Below are 20,329 nucleotides of genomic sequence, written 5' to 3' on the forward strand. Positions count from 1 at the left end.
TTAGGATGTGTTGGGCGTGTTTCGAACAGGTCGGTTGAGCTTTCGTCCCGTTCCTTGTTGCCCAGATTTTTGGTGGTCCGCTCGAGCGGTGTTTACACACTTTCAGCATATTGTGCCTCTGCAAAACTTCTGCAGATGCGTTTTTCACGCTCGAGCGGATTCCCTTACGCTCGAGCAGGCCTCTTAGCGCTCGAGCGGGTGTTCTTGTCTGTAAAAGTACTAGAAAAGTGTAATCTACGCTTGAGCGGCTTTTCTTTTGCGCTCGAGCGAGTGTATTTTGTTTGTCTCTTGGCGGTCGAGTGGGTCTTTCTGCGCTCGAGTGGTTTCAGTTTTTTGTGCTTGATGCTCGAGCGTCCTATTTTCCGCTCGAGCGGACTAGTCATATATCAGATGGCAGCTTGGTGATTTTGAATCACTTTTCACATTTCCTTTCTCTCTCTTACTTTCCTAAACCATCTTTTGAGAGCTCCTCTCTCTAGAAAATACATTCTCTCTAGGGATTGATCTAACTGGAGTGATCTACTCCCTTAGTGTCTTTGCAAAAAGTGTAGAGCTTGGTGTAGGCTTCCTATCAATCCGAGAATTTCTTGATTTGGAGCATATTCGAGTTTCTCACCTTCATCTTTGGGTTTCATCTTTTGAGGTATGGATTCCTACTTATTTTTATGTGCTTTAACCTAAATATTGAGCTTTTTGTATAAATGGTTTGATTTGGAAGGTTAGGGTTTGTAATGTGTTATGTTGAAAAGAGGGGTTTTGTTCTTTGATTCAAACATGTGTGTTTTGGGTGTAAAATGAGAGGTTATTGTTATTGTTGATAATATTTGGACCTTGGGTCAATATTGAGAAAATGGGGGAAAATGCCATCTTTGGGCATATTTCGGTCATTAGTGTAATTAATGACAAATGTTACGGAAATATGAAATCGAGTTGGAAATAATGAAATTGGCTCATTATGAGATAGAATGGTGGAGTTGGATTTATTAATCGCTCACTTTAAAAATATTGAAATTATATATCTGTTGAGGCATTTATTATCTGTTTAGAAATAACTGCTTTGGGCTATCGATGGAGTATAGTCTTGATTGTTGTAGACAATGCATGATGATTAGGAAAACTAAAACTAATCAAGTAAATATGTCATTGGATATGACGGTTAGGATAATACATCAAATTTGTGTATTGATCGATTATGTATATGATACGTGTTTATATATATTGTGTTGTGTGGGAGGGGAAATGGGATGTACTCCACGGTTTGGGAGGAAATAGGGGATGTACTCCTAAATCGGATGTTATGTGGGAGGAGATAGGGGATGGACTCCATTGATACAGCAAATATGTGTATCTATCGAAGTGTTGATACAACAAGTATATGTATCTATTGAAGTGTTGATACAGCAAATACGTGTATCTACTGTAAAGTATGGAAGTGTTTGAATGTGATATGGATACAGCAAATATGTGTATCTCTTGTTAATTATGGAAGTGTTTAATTTGAGTTGTTATCTCAATCGAAACGGGAGCATTATTGATATGAGTTATAATCTCATTTAAAGTATATGGCCAGGTTCTGAGCCAGGGCTATGAATTTGGAAATTGGTTAGGAAATGGAAAATGGAATGAAACATGGACACATTTGTCATGTAACTGAAATGGATTATAAATTGACTTATGTGAGTTAGACATTTATCAAATGTTAATGTTTTAGTTATTGCCCATGTTATGTTTAGCATATCTCTACTGGGCGTTGGCTCACCCTATATGGGACATCATTTTCAGGTACATGCATTATGCCGCCTCCGAGATCTTAGGTTGGATGGTAGTGGGAGTTGAAGACTCCTCTTGTTTATTTTGTTGTATTACATGTATATCAAGCCAAGCGCTTATTTTGTGTAGAGTTAGTACTCTCCTTTTGTAACCAAGTATTAACTTGGAAAGTTGTAAGCCTATAGGGCATTTACTTTTGTTGCCAACATGTAATACATTTTGTAATGAATACTCTGATGAAATGTAATTATGCTTTATTCTCTTTTATCTAAGCATGTTGTAACAAGTCCGCGGGGGACCTCGCTACAGCTCGGACTCGACTTGTAGTCACGGTTCTAAATCTGAACCAAAGAGTCCAAATCCGGCAAATCGTTTTGACAAAACAGATTTTTGAAAGAAGTGCCAAACATGGACTGCTTTGCCAGATACAGAGTCGCCACCTAAATATTTTATTTTGGGAAATTTAGGAAACCCTGACTCGTTGCCAAAGGCCACGTGTCCGTCATCACCAAAGTTGCCTCTGCTCGGGAACTTGGGTACGATTGGGGAAGGTCACTTCGTGAGCACCCCCGCTCGCCCGGTCATAGACCGGTCTCTACTAACCATGATATCTATTTTTGAAAACATTGTATGTTCTTATTCCGGTTATTAGCCTAGGTTACTGTGTGATGCGCACAACATACAAGTATAGACCAGGTCGCCTGGATTGGAACAAAACATTTTATGTTTGCTTGTTTGAAAATGGTTTGGTGGTGCTACCCGCAGGTAGGCTTAAAATGCAGATTTTGCCACCCTCGGGTGGGCTTAGAAAAGATGATTTTGCCACTATCTAGTGGGCTTAAAACAAACAGTTGATGATTTATTCCAATCCAAATAACCCAACCTTCACCCACAGGCATTCAGGCAGTTATATCATATAAGCACATAGCTTCATGGTAAGCATGCTATTCATGGCAGTCACTCACACGCATGCAAGGATGCTAAAGCATAGAACTTACCGAGTACTCCAAGCCAAAATAGAAACTACATTAGAAATCATGCATGATCCTAAGTATACAAAAATACCTAATGCAACACATGCAAAATGCAACTACAGCAGGCTCGGCTATTCTAAGATGGCATATGAAATGCTACAACTATCATGTATTCAATTTGGAATTGAAAATACAATGCAGTTAGTATGATGCGCCGAGCCCGGTGCATGCAAAACAGATGAATGAATGCAAACATGCTATCATACTGTATGCTAATTGAAATATGCCCTAATCTAACCATCATAAGCAGGTAAATAAAAGGGAAGAAAGACGTGGGGTTGGAAGACATACAACACACTCACGCACACTTATTACAGTTGTGCCCTCGCGCAGAGGGTCCGAATAAATATACAGTCCCGAATAAAAGAATATTACAGTCCCAAATATTACAGTCCGAATAATGTACAAATTCCTAATTAATTAACAAATTAACTAAGAAAACTGTAAAACTGGCGTGCAAGCTAGGGACTGCCTTGCTTCTGTTGAATGATGCATGTCTGGGCTGCCTTGCGCAGAAATCCACTGGAATGCCCCAATTAGCCTCTGTTTAGCAGTTATTCTTGAAACGCGTGCCAAGTCTCGAAAAGTTGCTGATTCTTCATTTTGCTGCAACAGAGAGCAGGAAAGGGGCATAGCAATGTATTTTCACGAATATATGCATGCCTCGATCCTCGTGCCACCAATCACGCATACCGAGGCATGATGGCCGAGGAGTCGAATTGCACAATTCAATGTAGGATGAATGCACGTATAAACACAACAAAACCTAACTCCATCATGGATAATCCGGAGTGTCGGTGACTGGGGAATTGAGACACGTTCCCTCACTCGGAGTACGAAATGCACCTCGTTTCCCGTGCCCGGGCTAACTCCTATCCCGAACACGATGCAATATGCATGACATGCATGAATGCAACTAAGATACAGCCTAGCATGTACAATGTTATGGAAATGAGATGTCTCGAAATGCGTGCACACGGGCACGCAAACTGAGGAAATGCATAAATGCGATCTAAGATATAACCTAGTATGCACAATGCTGTGAAAATGAGATGTCTCGAAATGCGTGCACACGGGCACGCAAACTGAGGAAATGCATGAATGCGATCTAAGATACAATCTAGTATGCACTATGCTGTAAAAATGAGATGCCTCGAAATGCGTGCACACGGGCACGCAAACCGAGACAATGGCATACGCAATGCAAATGACATGAAAATATGATATGGGCTTGCACTAACATGAGAGAGCCTCAGCCACACTCACATAAGAGGCCGATGGGTGAAAATGAAGTGTCTTGAAATGCGTGCACACAGGCACGCAAACCGAGGCAATGGCATACGCAATGCAAATGACATGAAAACATGATATGGGCTTATACCAACATGAGAGAGCCTCAGCCACACTCACATAGGATGCCGGTAGATGAAAATGAAGTGCCTCGAAATGCGTGCACACGGGCACGCAAACCGAGGCAATGGCATACGCAATGCAAATGACATGGGAATGACATATAGAATGCAACATGGACTTATACTAACATGAGAGAGCCTCAGCCACACTCACATAAGAGGCCGATGGATGAAAATGAAGTGCCTCGAAATGCGTGCACACGGGCACGCAAATCGAGACAATGGCATGGAAAATGATATGCAAACATGCTAATGGGATTTCAGCACTGAAAAGTGGGGGAAAACAGCCCCGAAATGAGGCGAAAACACACCCGATGCATGGAATCTCTCCCGAAATGCAAAATTAGGCACATAGAATGAACTACAGCTATACAAAGTATGCACAATTGGTACATGGAATGAAAAGACAGAAGCAAGGCAGCCTCAAAATAAGCATTTTTATAGTACAAATCATGGCCAAACAGTAAGCAAAGATAGGGAAACAATGGCATGCAAAAATGGCCCTAAACAAGAGATTATGAAGCAACTCACAGCTGCTAACTCCAAATAGGTTAGGGCCCTTCAACAACATTGAAGAGGGGCAAAAAATAAGCCACTTTACAGAACTATAAAAACCCTAAAAACAAACATAGATATGGCTAAGCTCTTGTGCAAGAAGATGGGCCAAAAGGTGGCCAAAGAGGCAAGTGGTATATGCACAGCCCAAACTGAAAAATTCCCTTCTACAACATTGAAGAGGGACCAAAAATAAGCATATTTACAGAACTGTAAAAGCTCCAAAACAGTACACAAACATGCTAGAAATGCAATGCAAAATGAGGCTCAAAAGAGGCTATAACATGAGGTATACAAAATATTCATCAAACAGCCAAAGACCCTCAATGAAACATGAATATGGGCCAAAATAAGACTATTTTTAGTTCTGTAAAACGCCCAAAAATGGAAGCATAATGGGCTGCCAAAGCATGCAAGAAAATGGCATTCAAAGAGGATATTGAAGCAAGTGCAAGATGGGGGGCTCAAACAGGGTTGAGCCCTTAATGAAACAAGAAAATGAGCTCAAAAAAATGACCTTTTCAGTTTTGGTCGGAGCTCAAATCGGTAAGCACATATGGCTAAGAAATGGTGCAAAAATGAGCTAGAAAAGAGGGAAAGTGGACTTACCCTTGAAGATCAATGCTTTTGTTGCTTCTTGGACCAACTTTGATGACTCTAAGCTGCTGGAATTCCTCCCCTTGCTGCTGGAATGGAGTGATGGTGATGGTGCTTGGTGGTGATGAAGAAATGAGGTAGGACTTAGGAGTTTTTTAAGGAAAATGAGAGAGATGGATGGAGATATGTATGTATATCCTTGGAGCAATTTTTCTAACCCCTAAGAACAATGCTTGCAGCTGGTTATAAGGACCAAAAGGAGGGGGAGCATGGAAGGAAATGGTGGGGGAAAAGGACCAAGGCTTTCCCCCACAAAATATCCCCCGGATTGAGATATTTTCTGGGGGAAACAGCTATACAGCTGTAAAGTACCAGGCATGAGGAACATGGCCTGCCACCTTTTGGGCTTGCAGGTGGCCGGCCGGCCACCCCCCGATGCCGGCCGGCTAGGGGTCAAAAGGGTCAACTTGATTTAGTGGCCGGCCACCACAAAAAGGTGGCCTCCCAGGTCTCCTCTTCACAACCCCGTGGTTCGAATTTGGAAACTCTAAAATAGGAGAGAGAACAAGCCAATTTTAGGAGGGGTTCAAAAGGTTCAAATGGAATTAATGGCCGGTCATAAACTTTTAGGGTCCTCCCATGTGTGTACAACACAAATATGTGGTTCAAAGTTCAAGAAAAAGGGCCCAGATTGTTCAACATTGGCTCGGAAGGAGGGGTTCAAAAGGGTCAAATTGAATTAATAGCCGGCCACCACTTTTTAGGATCCTCCCAAGTGTGTACATCATAAATATGTGGTTTGAAGTTGAAGAAAGTGGCTCCAAGGTGTTCAACATTGGCTCGGAAGTGCGAAAAACGGGTGCCGGAGGGCGAAAATGGAATATAACTGGTTGCCAAGATAATTGCTGGCCTCCCACCCTCCAGTGACCTTCCTGGTGATAAAACAGAGGCACCTGCCAAAAATGAACGAAAACCGATGCAAAACGAACCCTCGGGGGCCAAAACACGCAGTTCGGGGTCCCGAAAATGGGCTGCCAAGCACCGAAAGTGGCGTTCGGCCACGAAGTGGGTCTCTCTGATCCCAGTGTCCCTCAAAAGGGAGAAAATAAGATGTATGCCAAAATTTAGAGCAAATGGAGATGGTTAAGCGGTCCCGAACCGAGGCACACGGCCATGACAGCTCCGAAAACCGGGAACCGGGCTCCGAAATGGGCAAAATGGCCTATGGCCACAAAATGTAGCCCACGGCCACTGAGAGATGGTCTACGGGACCTCTCCCTCCCCTCAGGAAAAGAAACAGAGAAAACCGAGTCCGGTTCGCAAACCGAGGCAAGGCACAAAAGAAGGTTCGGGAGCCCAGAGGCAGGGCTCACGGCCACGACTCTGAAACTTCTGAATGAGCACGATATGTAGTATCACCGAGCGCTCAATCGGTGACGTCTGAGTCTTAAGGTCGGTCAAAAATGGGGTGTCTACACATGTCAAGAATGTATGATAAATGGGTTTATTTTGAGGGCGTTACATGGCAAATAAAGGGGGTTAAATGCTCATTTTCAAATTTCAAGAGTGTAAGGCGCATATGGAGTAAAGCATAAGGGTTAAAGTGCACTTTGTCTTCCAAACAAATGACAAAAATATAAGGATATTTTAGCATTTTTATTAAATCGTTAACATGCCTAACAGTGCAGTTTAATCCATAAACCACAAGGGTGTTATGTAGTCATTTTCAAACATTAGAGAGATAAACCACACATGACTCCAATCACAGGAGACAGAGTAAAATTTGCCCTTTTTTTTTTTAAAAAAAAGAGATCTTGTTGTGGTATGTCTTTAAAATGCATTGTAAAATGGTTTAAAAAGATTATTCATTTTTTCGCTTCACTTATTTTTATGCATAATATACCATCTTTTTAAATTAAAAAATTGTAGAAACTAATGTTTTGAAAATCAGTTTAGTGAGCGAATCGGTAAAGGGACCAAGTGGACGAGTCACCGATTCAACCGTTGAGTCAAAACGGTCGAACTATGACGTCTTAATTAATAATATATAATTAAAAAATATAAATAAATATATATATACAAGTACTGAAATAAAAATAAAAATTGTTGCATAGTATTTACTAATATTATTTAATAAAGGCATAATTTTTTTTTTTTAAAAGTCACTAGTTTTAAATAAATTAAAAAATTTTAACATTCACTCCAAACAAATTAATTGAATGCTAGATTTAATTTTGAAGGGAAATAAAATTTACAACTCTCTCTCCAATCAAATATGATTTAAACAATTAGATTGAATCCCACATAGAATTTTTAGGTTGTCTTTGAAAAATCTTTTCCTATAAATAGGAGTAGACTTTTATAATTTTTTCAAGCTTCCAATGAGACTCTTCCTAATGAGAGGAGACTTTTGAAGTAAGAGTTTTTATTCAAAATTTTGATATATATATATATATATATATATAAGAAAGAAAAGAAAAGAAAAGAAGAAAATACAAAAAAATTTCAACCGGCGGGTTGATCAAGAACCAGGAATGGTTCACTGGTTTTACCGATTGAACCATCGGTTTTTTTGGTTCTTGCAAATAAGGTCGATTTTTGGCTTAGGCCGGTTTTTGTGGCTCATCTAAATCAGAACTAGGTTCGATTATCAGTATTACTAGTTGAACCAGCCAGTTTAGTCTAGTTCTTTAAACATTGGTAAAAATTCTAAACAAATTATTAAATATTTTACTAAATACTTACATGAATGTGAGACTCGTGTAAGTACTTAATACAATATTTGATAATTCATTTGAATTCTGTAACGCCCCCAAATAATTAATGTAAGAAAAACTCAAATTTACTCTATCAACATGATCTTGTTTCTAATTTAATCACTTCCATGTATATATGTATACAAGATATAATGCCTCATCATTAATATCATCATCGAATCTCCATATTTGTATTCATTATACTCTAGAGATTAACAAAAGTATTCCACATGCAATTATACCTTCAATATTTCCTATAATATGAATTTATAACTTGTGACACTGTGAGTCAAACACAATTTAATGTCCTCATGGGCTACAAGTCCCAAGGCTTATGCCTAGTTATACAAAACGGTTATGGAAACCCATACATGTAAAGTCATTAGCTTATCAAAATAACAACAAAAGAGAAGAGTCTCATGCCCTTAAAATACACCACACGCATTTAACTCGGCGGAATCAGTATGTCCTTTCCTACACAAATCTACTAGGGGTGAGCACAAAGCCTAGTAGGAAGATCTTAACAAAGTATATACATTTTATACAGTCTCCTAAGATGAATGCATATGCCATGTCATGCTAAAAATATATTTCTGTATCGTTTGGAAATCTTGTGCACAATACTCATTTGAAAACACAGCAATTTAATAAGTTCAATGTAATTGAAGGAGTGGTAAATATGACTCAGGTAATCTTTAGGTTGGTATTTGCAAGTAGGCATGTCAAGTACTATGAATCGCCACTTTATTGGCTTCTAACCGAAAGGCACATAATAGCTATTCCGCGCGTGTTTTCGTTCTTTCACCATGGTCACTTAGGCCAACTTAACAAATACCAAATCATACCTCCTATTTGAACTCACCAATGTATTTATCCCAAAACAATTCATTTCTCAAAGAAATATTTTCAAATGCTAATTCGAAATCAATGATAATGAATATGAAATGGAATGGCAAAGCAACATGTAACAATGTATTATAATTGTCCCATTAATTCTCAATTCCACCACACAAACCTCCATTGTGATCAATTTCCACATCTTTTCTGAATGTAATTTCACAATGTCTTCCGAGAGATAAATGACGATATCGTATCACATGCATTCTCCACATGTTAATTGCCATTTTCAAACTTTGTCTTTTCAAGACAACCCAATAATATGTTATTCATCAAGCTTTTAAAATAAATGATTTCTCATTTTTCTATGGAATCACACATTAGATACAAATATAGTAATCCCACATTGATTCATTGTAATACTTTATCAAGCATAAATTTCACAACATCTCAATATTTTTCCCAAATCCTCAATTTCTAGGGTTTTCACAAAACTAGATTCCCCCCCCCCTCTCTTTTTTTGAAAGGATTTTCTCAAAACAACACTCAAACTTAACAACATAGCTCATACTCTCTAAAGTTTGAAGAAGTACAGAAAAAAAAATCCACTTTTAAATCATCTAGAGCTCATGAACCAAAACCATAGTTCAAAATATAAGAAAATGATTTTGCAAAAATATATATAACTCTAAAAATAGCTCTACCTCAAGTTTGGGAGAGGAAAGAGAGAAAAACTCTAAAATTCAACGTCGATGAAATCTTGATTTGATTGGTGAAAACGTAGTCCTTGCCCTCTTCGATTTGGTATAAAAACCTCTATCAAAATCTTGATAGATTTTGCTAAATCTTAGAGAGAAGTTTGAGTTTGGATGGATTTGTAAAGAGATGGAAGAGAAAAGATGAATATATATAGAGAGGAAGATGAAAAAAAATGAGCAAAACACGTTTTGGGTATCAAATTTGAGGAAAAGGCTCAAAATTTGAGATAGACATGCGAAAAACCACACGAACGGAAATCAAAATTTGCACGAGTGGATTTCTTGCGCCTCATGAGCTGTTTGAGTCAGAGATGAGCCTAGCATTTCTACCAAATCCGCATGAGCGATTTTCTGTCCAGAAATTTCCAAATTCCCTAAGTGCATCCGCATATGTGGTTTTTAAATTTGCACGAGCGGTTTTGCTATCCAAAGCCACACCCCCATGCATGTTCTTACACTCGAAACTCAAATTTTTTACTTGGAAACGTTAAGAGAGATTAAGTAAGAATGAAATTGAAATCTCAACAACTTAACACAATAATCAAAATGCCGAAAGTAAAACAAACCGTCTGACTACGCAATAGCCGAGTTCAGGATCCGGGACATCACAAATCCCAATTGCTCTTTTAATTTTTTTAAACATGTACCCAGAGAGCTTATGTTAATAAATTTTTAAAAAGAATAAATAGATAAATAAATAAATAAATAAAGTAGATTGAAATAAGGAAAAATATTAAAAAAGAATTACAAATTAAAGAGAAATTTTACGAATATTAATAAAAATAATTAAAATTATAAATTTTTTCATAAATATAATTTTTTTTCCCTCTCTCTCTGTCTCTCTTCTGTATTCCACTTGACCCTCCAAATAATCCAACACTAACCCATCAAAAGTAGAGCGGATAGATCAATAGATGGTGGTTCCCAGTTCTAACCAAGGGTTGAGATTAGGACCCCTTTCTAGCTCGCCCATTTCTGTTCCCAACCCAGATACACAAACACAAATTTAGGGAAAGAAAGCCGAAGCGAAGATTGAGTAGAGAGAGAGAAGATGAGCAGTGGTAGTAGTACTAGTAGTAGTACCAGACCCATACCTAGAAGAGAGAGCCCATGGGACACTCCAGAAGGAGATCATCGGCAGCCAAAGGCCCACTGATGCAGTAATCGAGCTGAAGATGTCATCCAAGTTAGCTTTCTCTTCCCCATCAAACCCTTGTTTGCTAGTAATTTTTGTATACGGATAGGATATATGTCACGTGTACCTTCTGTTATTATGATTGAATATGACAGTCGGATCCATTGTATTTATGTTGGGTATATAAATTGGTGGAAGGTTGTGCAACGTTGTGCCTATTGGCATATAAAAATTTCTCCTTTTTTCCATATATGTTTCATATGCACTATTTGATTAGAGAACAGGTACGGGCAATGTGGGTTGGTGTTCCATGTTGGAATTGTGGCATCTGAAGAACTAGTTTTGGGTTTTAATGCTCTCATTTGTTTTGTGCTTTGCAATGTACTGAGTCAAAGTTTTGTGTTTGGTTGTAATTTGAGCTTTTTATTTTTAGCAAGTCTAGAAATTAAGAGAGTTAGACACAATTGAATTGATTTAAGTGAAAATAAACTCATTCTGATAAAAAAAAAAAAAAACAGTTTTCCCGATTTTTCAAAAATCAGTCATGTGCATGTAGATTATACAAAATAAAGTAATTTTTGCAGATACTCTCTGATGAGAGATTGATGAATCTCAAATGATTTGTTACCCGATGACGTTATGTTGTGAGTTGTGGGAAATTTTGTCTAATGATATTGTTATTCCAATGTGCTTTTTATTTTTTTTATTGTGATGGATGAACCATTAATACTAAGATGCATTGAAAAAGTACAAAAGGAAATGCCAATTACAAAAGGCTTGAACTTCCACAAGGGAACAAAGTAACTACTACTAGGCAAGAAAGCAGAAGGATCTGTTTAAGCATATGAGCGTATAGTACTTTCCTTTCAAAATTATGCAGATTTATCATGACCCAAAATGTGATTACTAATCAAAACTTCTTGAATTATGCCACTTTATAATGTTTCTAATTTACTCAAACTTTGTAACCAGAAGAACGCAGTTTTAAGGAATTAAGGTATGATTTTTCCAATCAACTGGGATGTGGATAGACCTGTAGAAAAGGATCACTACTTTGAATTAGTAGTAGAAAACTACGCTACTAGGGCTGTTGTACTTATGAAAAGGATTGATTTCTCATTCATTTGATAATCTAGTGGATTCTTCATTAACCATATGAAACTTGAAAAAGTAGTGCTATGGAGAAGTTTTTTGTGGCCTGTCATCATTAATAGGAGTTTCTCCAAAGAATTAGTGCACTAGGGTTTTGGGGTTTGTGAACGAATGATATATCTTTTAGAAACTTCTTTGAGGGTGATGCCTATAAGTGTGGCAAAAGGGGACTGACTGAAGGTGTCTTTCAAAAACAATCTTAGTTGTTGAGGGACCCTTTTTGGGTGGGGTTGTGTTTTCTAAAGCTATATTACAGTTTTAGAAATCTCTTTAGAGGTTCACACAAAACATGTGTCAAGGATTACATGATTAAGTATGGGTCTTCCTAGGAGTACTCCTCAGGAGCAAAGGCATTATAGTGCTTTTGTAGTTGTTTCATTAGGACCATCCGTCATTTGGTTGGATTTTAGTTTATTTTTATCTTTAGAATTTATTTACTGTATCTTTTATCTATTCCTAACGAACATCATCTGAAAATTCTTAAAATCATCAAGTAAAGGACTTAACTCTTTGTGGGCTTAACTACATATCAAACTCTGAAACTTGTCCTTCGCCTTCTTGTCAATTGACTCAACTCCTTAGAAGCATGAAAGTCTCTTTCCCCAAATGCTCCACATAAAGGTCTCCATTCCTTAGTTCGATTCTCCTTTTACTTACTCAACTTTGAAATAACTCAGCCATCACCCATCCTGGAAAACACCCGGTCTGAATGAAACTAGCCCAGAGCAATTCCATACCTCCCTAGCCACTTTACAAAGGGAGATGGTCCTCTAACTCCATCACCTCCATGCACTTTGAACTTCAATTTAGGGGAACATGTCGTTTTCTAATGCAATTGTTAATTCACAAAATCTTCGTGAGAGCAGCAATCCACACGTAAAACCTACCTTGAAAGGGACTTTAAAAGTTCATACCCTTTTCAATGACACAAAGATTCTTGTGTAACAATTTGTAGTATTTCTTTGCTGCATACTGTTGGACTTGCATGCTACCATTGTTAAAATTAGTATTATTTTAGATGGATGTTGTACAATATTTTGCTAGAGTTAATCGATTTTCTTGATTGAATATGTTATGCTGGTTTTGGCATTTATATTAGTCATTACCTAAGCACATACACACACAAGGAACCCCAATGCATAGAAGTCTAGGATCAAAGTCATCTTTTTATGTTGAGGTCGCATGTCTATTTATCGTGGAAGTCTTCTAATGTTTCATATTGATTTTTTCAAAGTTTTCTTAAAGTTTTCCTATCAAGCCTCTATTTTAGAATTTTGATTCCATATCACATTTCGGCCTTCATTGTTGTTTTCCATTTTTGCTTCCTTCCTGGCAACCACAGAATAAAGTAGAAATAAGTTCAATTATAGAAAATTCAATATGACTGCTTCGCAAGGAGACGAAAATAACCAATAATGCTTAGATGTGTAAGGAGATGGTAGACATCCCAAATGAAACACTATGTTTAAGTGGAAACAGATTACGACTATTTGACCTTTGTCGGCGTGTATTATGATGGTTGTAATGACCGGGTTTCCTTCATTCTTTTCTTTCTGTTTGGCTTCGTCCTCTCTTACTTTCATTGGGTTTGAAACGTCCGAAAGTTATATCAAATCTAAGCCCTTATTCATGTTTTGTTTGGGTGTGTTGAATCTCGCTGGTTCCGGAACACGTTGGAGCAAGTTCGGAGGGTCCGGGAGCCAAGTTGTGAAAATCCGGGCTGGAAAGCAGGGGGCCTCACGTCCGGGGGCTAAGGGCCGCACGTCCAGGGAGTGATGTGTTTGGCTGAGCAGTATACTGCCTAAACGGCACGAGCGGGAGGCAGGTGCGGGGAGTGCCGTACGTACGGGAGGGACGCGCCGCACGTGCGGGACCTGGGCAGCCCGAAAACCCTATTTTTCTTACATTTTGGGTCAAACTTGTAACACATTTTGGGGCTCATTCTCTCACTCTAAAACCTATTTTCTCTCCACCTTCTCTCCAGAAATAATCCCTAGCATTAAAGACTCTTCGATCTTACAAATCTTGGGGCTTAGATTCAACATCATTCCTCTCTATTTTGGGTGTACAAGCTAGAACAACATTGTGTGGTGGGGTTAGAGCTTTGACAACTTAGGTTTCTAGGGTTTCTTCTCTCTCACCATCTCCATTTCTTCACCAAGCTTTGAGGTAGGGTTTCCTTTGAGTTATATGTGTATTTATGCAAGTTTCTTGTTGATTTTGTGAAACCCTCTATGTATTTCGAAAATGGAGCCTAGGGCTCAAGAAATTGTTGATTTTTGCTTAAAGAAAAACTCATCTCATTTTCTTTTAAAGAATATTTGATAAGTGTGGAACCTTGTAGATTGAGATTGATATGAATGGAGAGAGTTCATGAAGGAGATGAAAAATGTTTAGATTTTGTGAAAAACTAGAAATTGGGGCTTTTTGTGAAAACATGGAAATCCATGGAGTAAAATATCCTTTCTTGTGTTTATATGGGTGTATGAGTATAGAGTTTATATTTGGTAAGAAAAATGATAATTTTCTTGATATATGAGAATGAGGAATTCACTTTGAAGGTTGTTGCTAGTGACATGGAAAAATAATTTATTATGAGAAGATAGTTATTGAACACTATCGACTTTGAGAATTGAAAACTCGGAGGTTGATATTGAAAGTCTCACATAATCATGGAATGACTAGGGTGTTATGAAATATGTATAATAATGAGCTAATTCTACGTGTTAATTGACACCAGTGGAACATGTGATTTATTGTGTAATGGTATTGGAGGAAGGTAAAGGAAGAAAGGCTATGGAATGTCATTGTTGCATCATATCTTCATGTAAATTTTGTCATTTCTATACATCATGGCAGGAGTTTTGAAAAACATCTACATTGAGGAAGGTTATATTGTAATAAGAATTATGAGAATGTTAAAGGGGTAAATACGTGGTAAGTCCGGATAGAGGGTGTAGTTGTATTTGATAAGATGGCCTGAGTGTCCTTGGTGAAAGACCAAAAAATCGCGCGGATAGGTGTCGAGCCTTCCGGTTAGCACCGGTAAAAATGACAGTTTGGTAGTGTTTGTTGAGCCTACTTGCAGACACCAGCCTAGGGATTGCCAGAAATGTATTTACTGTCCCCTTTTGATTTAAAATTGGGAGTGTGGGAAATTAATGAGGTTGTATAAATGTTGACTGTAAGCATGGTGATTTTCAAGAAAAGCATAGTATGAGTTTTCCTTCAAATGGCGTGGCATAACATATGCATTTACATAAAATATTGTGAATCTTGTGCAAATGTACATACTTTGTTAAGGTTTCTCTACTGGGCTATATGCTCAGCCCTATGGGTTTTGGTGCAGGTAAAGATGTGGTGATCTCGCCAAATTGAGGGCATGGAAGTAATTTGAGAAGAGTAGTGCACTTTTATTTTTTTGTGATTAATTTTAAAGCCAAGGGCTATTTTGTTTTGGGTCCGAGTGACCACTTTTGTGTAACTAGGCTTATGCCTTGGAAGATGTAAGCCCTTAAGGGCATTGCATTGTTTTGAGAATGGATGCTTTACATGCTATAGATTCATATGCTTTGTATCGATGAATGTATACCCGCATGTAAAACCTTTGTAAGGACTCTAATTTAATTATGTAAAGATGGGTAGATTATTGTTATTGTTGAGTGAATGTTGATCACTTGTGGGTAGTTCATGTCAAATTATTTTGGGGCGTTACAATGGCCTTGTATTTGATGGTTCACTATTAAGTTTAAGCTCAATTTTAGTACATTTTGAGTTTATTTCAGTCGTGTTCTGTGTAGGCTTTCTTTGAAGGTAACCCATTTAAGACAATTCTTGGTCCTTTCAAGCTCTTCTGGCAATGCATGTGCTCAAAACCTGAGTATGTTTTCTTTCATTCGGTGACTTATCCCAAAAAAGATTATTTTTTCTCTTTCATTCGCTTATACTATAGTACATTCTTTTGATATACTCATGAAGCATCTAAGATTATGTCTTCTTTAAATCTTCAGAATTTTCTAATTGGTCACTGAAAGCCTTTCGTTGGCAGTTAATCACATAGAATACCAGATATGTAGATTATAATTTGTTAGAAGTTGCTTCATTGTCCAAAATTTCCATCCCACAATAATTTGAAGTCTTTTTCTACCTTTTGAGATAACTAATTGCTTAATTCTAATTTCAATTGTTCCATTACATTCTGAAGTAATTGTTGCCGCTGATCAATTGATTGAATGTTTGGTGTACAGTGAAGAACCAACGGAACCATTCTACTATTTGCAATTGGACCCACCAACAAGAGAAGTGAAGCTTGAGTGATGCTCGTCTCCAAATGCCATATATCTGCTTTTAGATTGGACCCTTATGTCCTCTGAATTTCAAGTTTTGCTATCGTTGCCTGATATGCTAATATGGCATATATTTTGGCTTTCAAGTTCAAAATAATATGATTTTTCACATTGTGGTGGAAAAGCTTGTTTTGAATAAACTAGCCAATTGATGACACTTTTAATTATTCCTTTGATACGCAGCACTTGTGACCATTCAAATTCCCTCTAGTTTACTTACATTTTCTTCCCCAACAAGTCGGTGTGTCTTTTACAGGCCCACTTATTTTCAGAAGATGCATCATGTCCTCAGCTGAAACACATATAGGGTTGTAAATGAGTTGAGTCGAGCTAAGTAGTAGGTTATTCAAACTTGATTTAAAAACTTAACAAGCTTCCAAAATATGTTCAAGCATGGCTTGTTTACCTTTCAAGTCGATCTCAAACAAGTTTCGATTGAGCGGATAACTAGAACTCAAGTAGCTTTATTTTCATAATATATATAAGCTTATTGAGCTCAATAATAGGTTGAATGAAACAGAGTTATTCTTACATGGAGATGTGGGCTCCTGAGCCTGTATCATCCTCTTCAATATATTCAATTGAAACAACTCTGAATATTCACTGGGAACAGACAATTAATACAAACCCAGTGAACCGGTTGATTTCAATCTTCTTACGTAGGATCTAGAAATTTCCTACTCTACTTACAAACCAAATATGTTTAATCCCAAGCAACAACTAGAAATCGATGATGGGTTCTCCGATTGTGAGGTTTCGCTCAAGAGCCCATGGTAGGTTGAACAACTTTGCCGTGATGAACTTGAAGATCTTGTTCACATTTATGTTGTAGGTTGCACTTGGAAAGAAAAGTGTTGCATTCAGGGCCCTTGCATATGCTCTTGCCTGTTAACAACAATGCACACATGACAAATAGTTTTTGATATTGGATTTAGGGTTTAGGTGGGAACAACGAACCGCTGTTCTTCTCAAAATATGTTATTGGAAAGGTTTGGTATCACTTGTTTTTTTGGGAATTGATATTGAAATCTTGTGTTTTCTTTTGAAAATTATTTTTTGGAAACATATCAGTTTCAGGAAACACTTATAAACTGTTTCATGAATTTTTGAAAATTGTTTCTACACAAAATTGAAAATGAAAATTGTTTTTGAAACTTTTCATTATTTTTGTTTCTAAAAACACGAAATTAAATCTTTTTGAAAACAATACCGAACAGGCAATGTTTGCGACTTAATCAGTGTGTTCCAAGAGTCAAAAATATGTTTCTTACTGAAGAATTGACTATGATGTCTATGTCCCTTCAATCCCTTTCTATGAATATACTCAAAAAAAGAATAATCAAATTTGATTTGTATTTTTTCCAGCTAGAAATCATTAAATGGATATGACCCAGTAAATCATGCATGCCCTAATGTACCTGTTTTCTCTCCCTTTTTTTTCTTCAATCATTCTGCTTTTAATTCTATTTTTTCTTCTATCATGTGAAAATTAATTACAGAAAATTTCTCAGTTAATTGATCCATGAGTCTTGTCAGCTTGGTCCACATTTTGAGACATGATAATAGTAAATGGATAAGATTTTAGTGATAGTTAATTTAGTCATATATATTCTGTATCTGAATCAGTTATATACATATTGTTGCATGATCAGAAGAGATCAAATATATTACCTGACTTGCAATTGTCCACTGAACATCTATCGGTAATTGTACAAAATCGTCGAATTTAGAGCATGAGATTGGGATTATTAATCCGTGGGCTCAATAATTCTGTGTTTGTTTTGAAATTTTGTTTCAGGATTATTAATCTAATGGATAATTAATCTAACAAATTTGTAGGATTATTAGTAATGTGGTAGGGGTGAGATTATATATCTTGAGTTGGGAAATAAAATAAAAAGACTCTTTTACCTTCATATGTTTTCTTATCCAATGCAAATCAAACAATGGACAATGGGATAATTTATCTTACTAATCCAATTGGATAGTGAATACCACAATAATTTGATGGAATTATTAATATCTTCACTATTAGTCTTGTGAATCAAACATGACCCATGAGTATTGGAATTGCCGTCTGCAACAATTACAAAAAATTTAGTTAATACAAATTAGAAACAAGGTCAAGGGTCCTCTATATTTAAATTTCTATATCTTTCCAATCTGATGCATTTTTAATTATACAATTATGTCTCAAAAATTTATATATCTTCAAATTCTTACTACATCATGTAATACTAATGCACATTCAATTCAACCCAACCCAACGATTGTCTCAAAATTCCCACTAGATTATCTATTAAGGAATATAATGAGACAAAAGACAGAGAGGTTATGAATGAAAAATGATTTTCGAACAGAAAGTTTATACAGAAAACATATCTAAAATGATTGTCAATGACATTTTAAAATGCGAGGGCAATAATGAATGTTTTGATTAGAAATTAAAAAATCATAAGAAGTCACATCATTTTTTTTTATGGACATGAGTTTGTAGATTATTACTTTTTGGGAGTATATTAATATTTAAAAACAAAGAGATTTGGGTAAAAAGATGGGGGAAATTACCACTCAGTGGTACTTTTAGAAAGTTATTATAGATTTGTAAAAAAAATTATAATTATAATTATTAATATTTGTAAAACTTATCGCTTATCTGTAATTATTATTATTATTTTTTTATAATTTACACTAAATTGAAATTTTCCCTAAAAAGATCACATGAGGTGGTGAAACAGAGCATGGGTACCTGATTCTATTTCCTTGATTTTTGATATCATTTAACACTACAAACACAGAGAGAGTTAAGTAGTAATCTCATGAGTTTACTTTATTATTCATACCTAAATAATAACTACAATTTTATAGTCATAATTTGTGAAAACCTTGGGCATTTTGAAAAATTACCTGTTTAAAGTACATCGACTTGTTAGATCAAACATGAATAACATTGCTATCGAGTCTTTACAAGCACTAGGAATCTGATTCTGGGATGTTTCATCTCCTTGTACACCATTCAAAATTATAATTGATCAGTAGATATATATGCATATATTTCCATTTCAATCAATAAATATCAGATGGCAAGGCTTGTCATTAGAGAAACGATTTTATTCAGATTGTTCCATTTGTATATTTTACGATTAGTTCTATACTTGTAGACTTATTATTTAGTAAATTATTATGAAAAGAAGGAACCATGCATACCTACAACCTCCCAGATTCTATAAGCAATACGTGCCCCTCCAACACAGAGTGTTTTATCCATCTAATTTAGTCCTGAATTTGATATCTCAAATCCTTCTTCTTGTCTCTCTCCCCCAACATACGTTGTCTAAAAATAAATAACAAAAAAGAAAAAAAAAATTAGAGCAAGAACAACATTTTAATATGCTATGTTTGGTTGCCAGGAAAGCATAAAACAACATTTCCAAGAAAAAAAAAAAGCTCTTGCCAGAAAACTAGTTTTCGCAATTTGGGAATCACCCAAGAGACTGATCTTCAACGCAACCAAGTCCGAAGGGTCCCTACTGTGTTCACAGCACCCACAAGGCATGTCGGGGGTCTCAAACCCTCTCTCTGAAGCCACCAGAGATGGAGACGACATGGTGGCGATGTGTGGTAGCTGCCTATAAGTACATGACTTTCGTAGCGTGCAAGCCAGGATTTGGTTCCAGTGAAAGAGAAAGCAGCGCTGGAGGCTCGAGGCTCGACGGAGGATTCGTCGACGAACGGTGACACATAACATGTTTTTTTTTAACTTTTGATTTTTTTTTTGTTTTTTGGGCGAAGCTTAAGTAGTGAAGAAAAAGGGTCATGTGGGATGGCCTCAAAACAACAGGTGCAGTGCGGTCATGGAAAGGGAAAGCTGGGTTCTTTGTGGTATAATATTTTTGTGGGTGTGTTTGGGGGTATTTTTGGAACTCACTGTTTTTATATTTTTAACCACTATTTGGCTAAGACGGTGGCCGATTTAT

General features: G+C 36.9%; 1 pseudogene; it reads right to left on the minus strand.

Moving 5' to 3' along the window:
- Nucleotides 1-17,072: 17,072 nt before the first annotated feature.
- LOC114301334 (septum-promoting GTP-binding protein 1-like) lies at nt 17,073-20,100 on the minus strand (annotated as a pseudogene).
- Between the last annotated feature and the right edge of the window lie 229 nt (nt 20,101-20,329).

This window comes from Camellia sinensis, chromosome 7 (genome assembly GCF_055761805.1).
Source record: "Camellia sinensis isolate YWXY chromosome 7, ASM5576180v1, whole genome shotgun sequence".
NCBI lineage: Eukaryota > Viridiplantae > Streptophyta > Magnoliopsida > Ericales > Theaceae > Camellia > Camellia sinensis.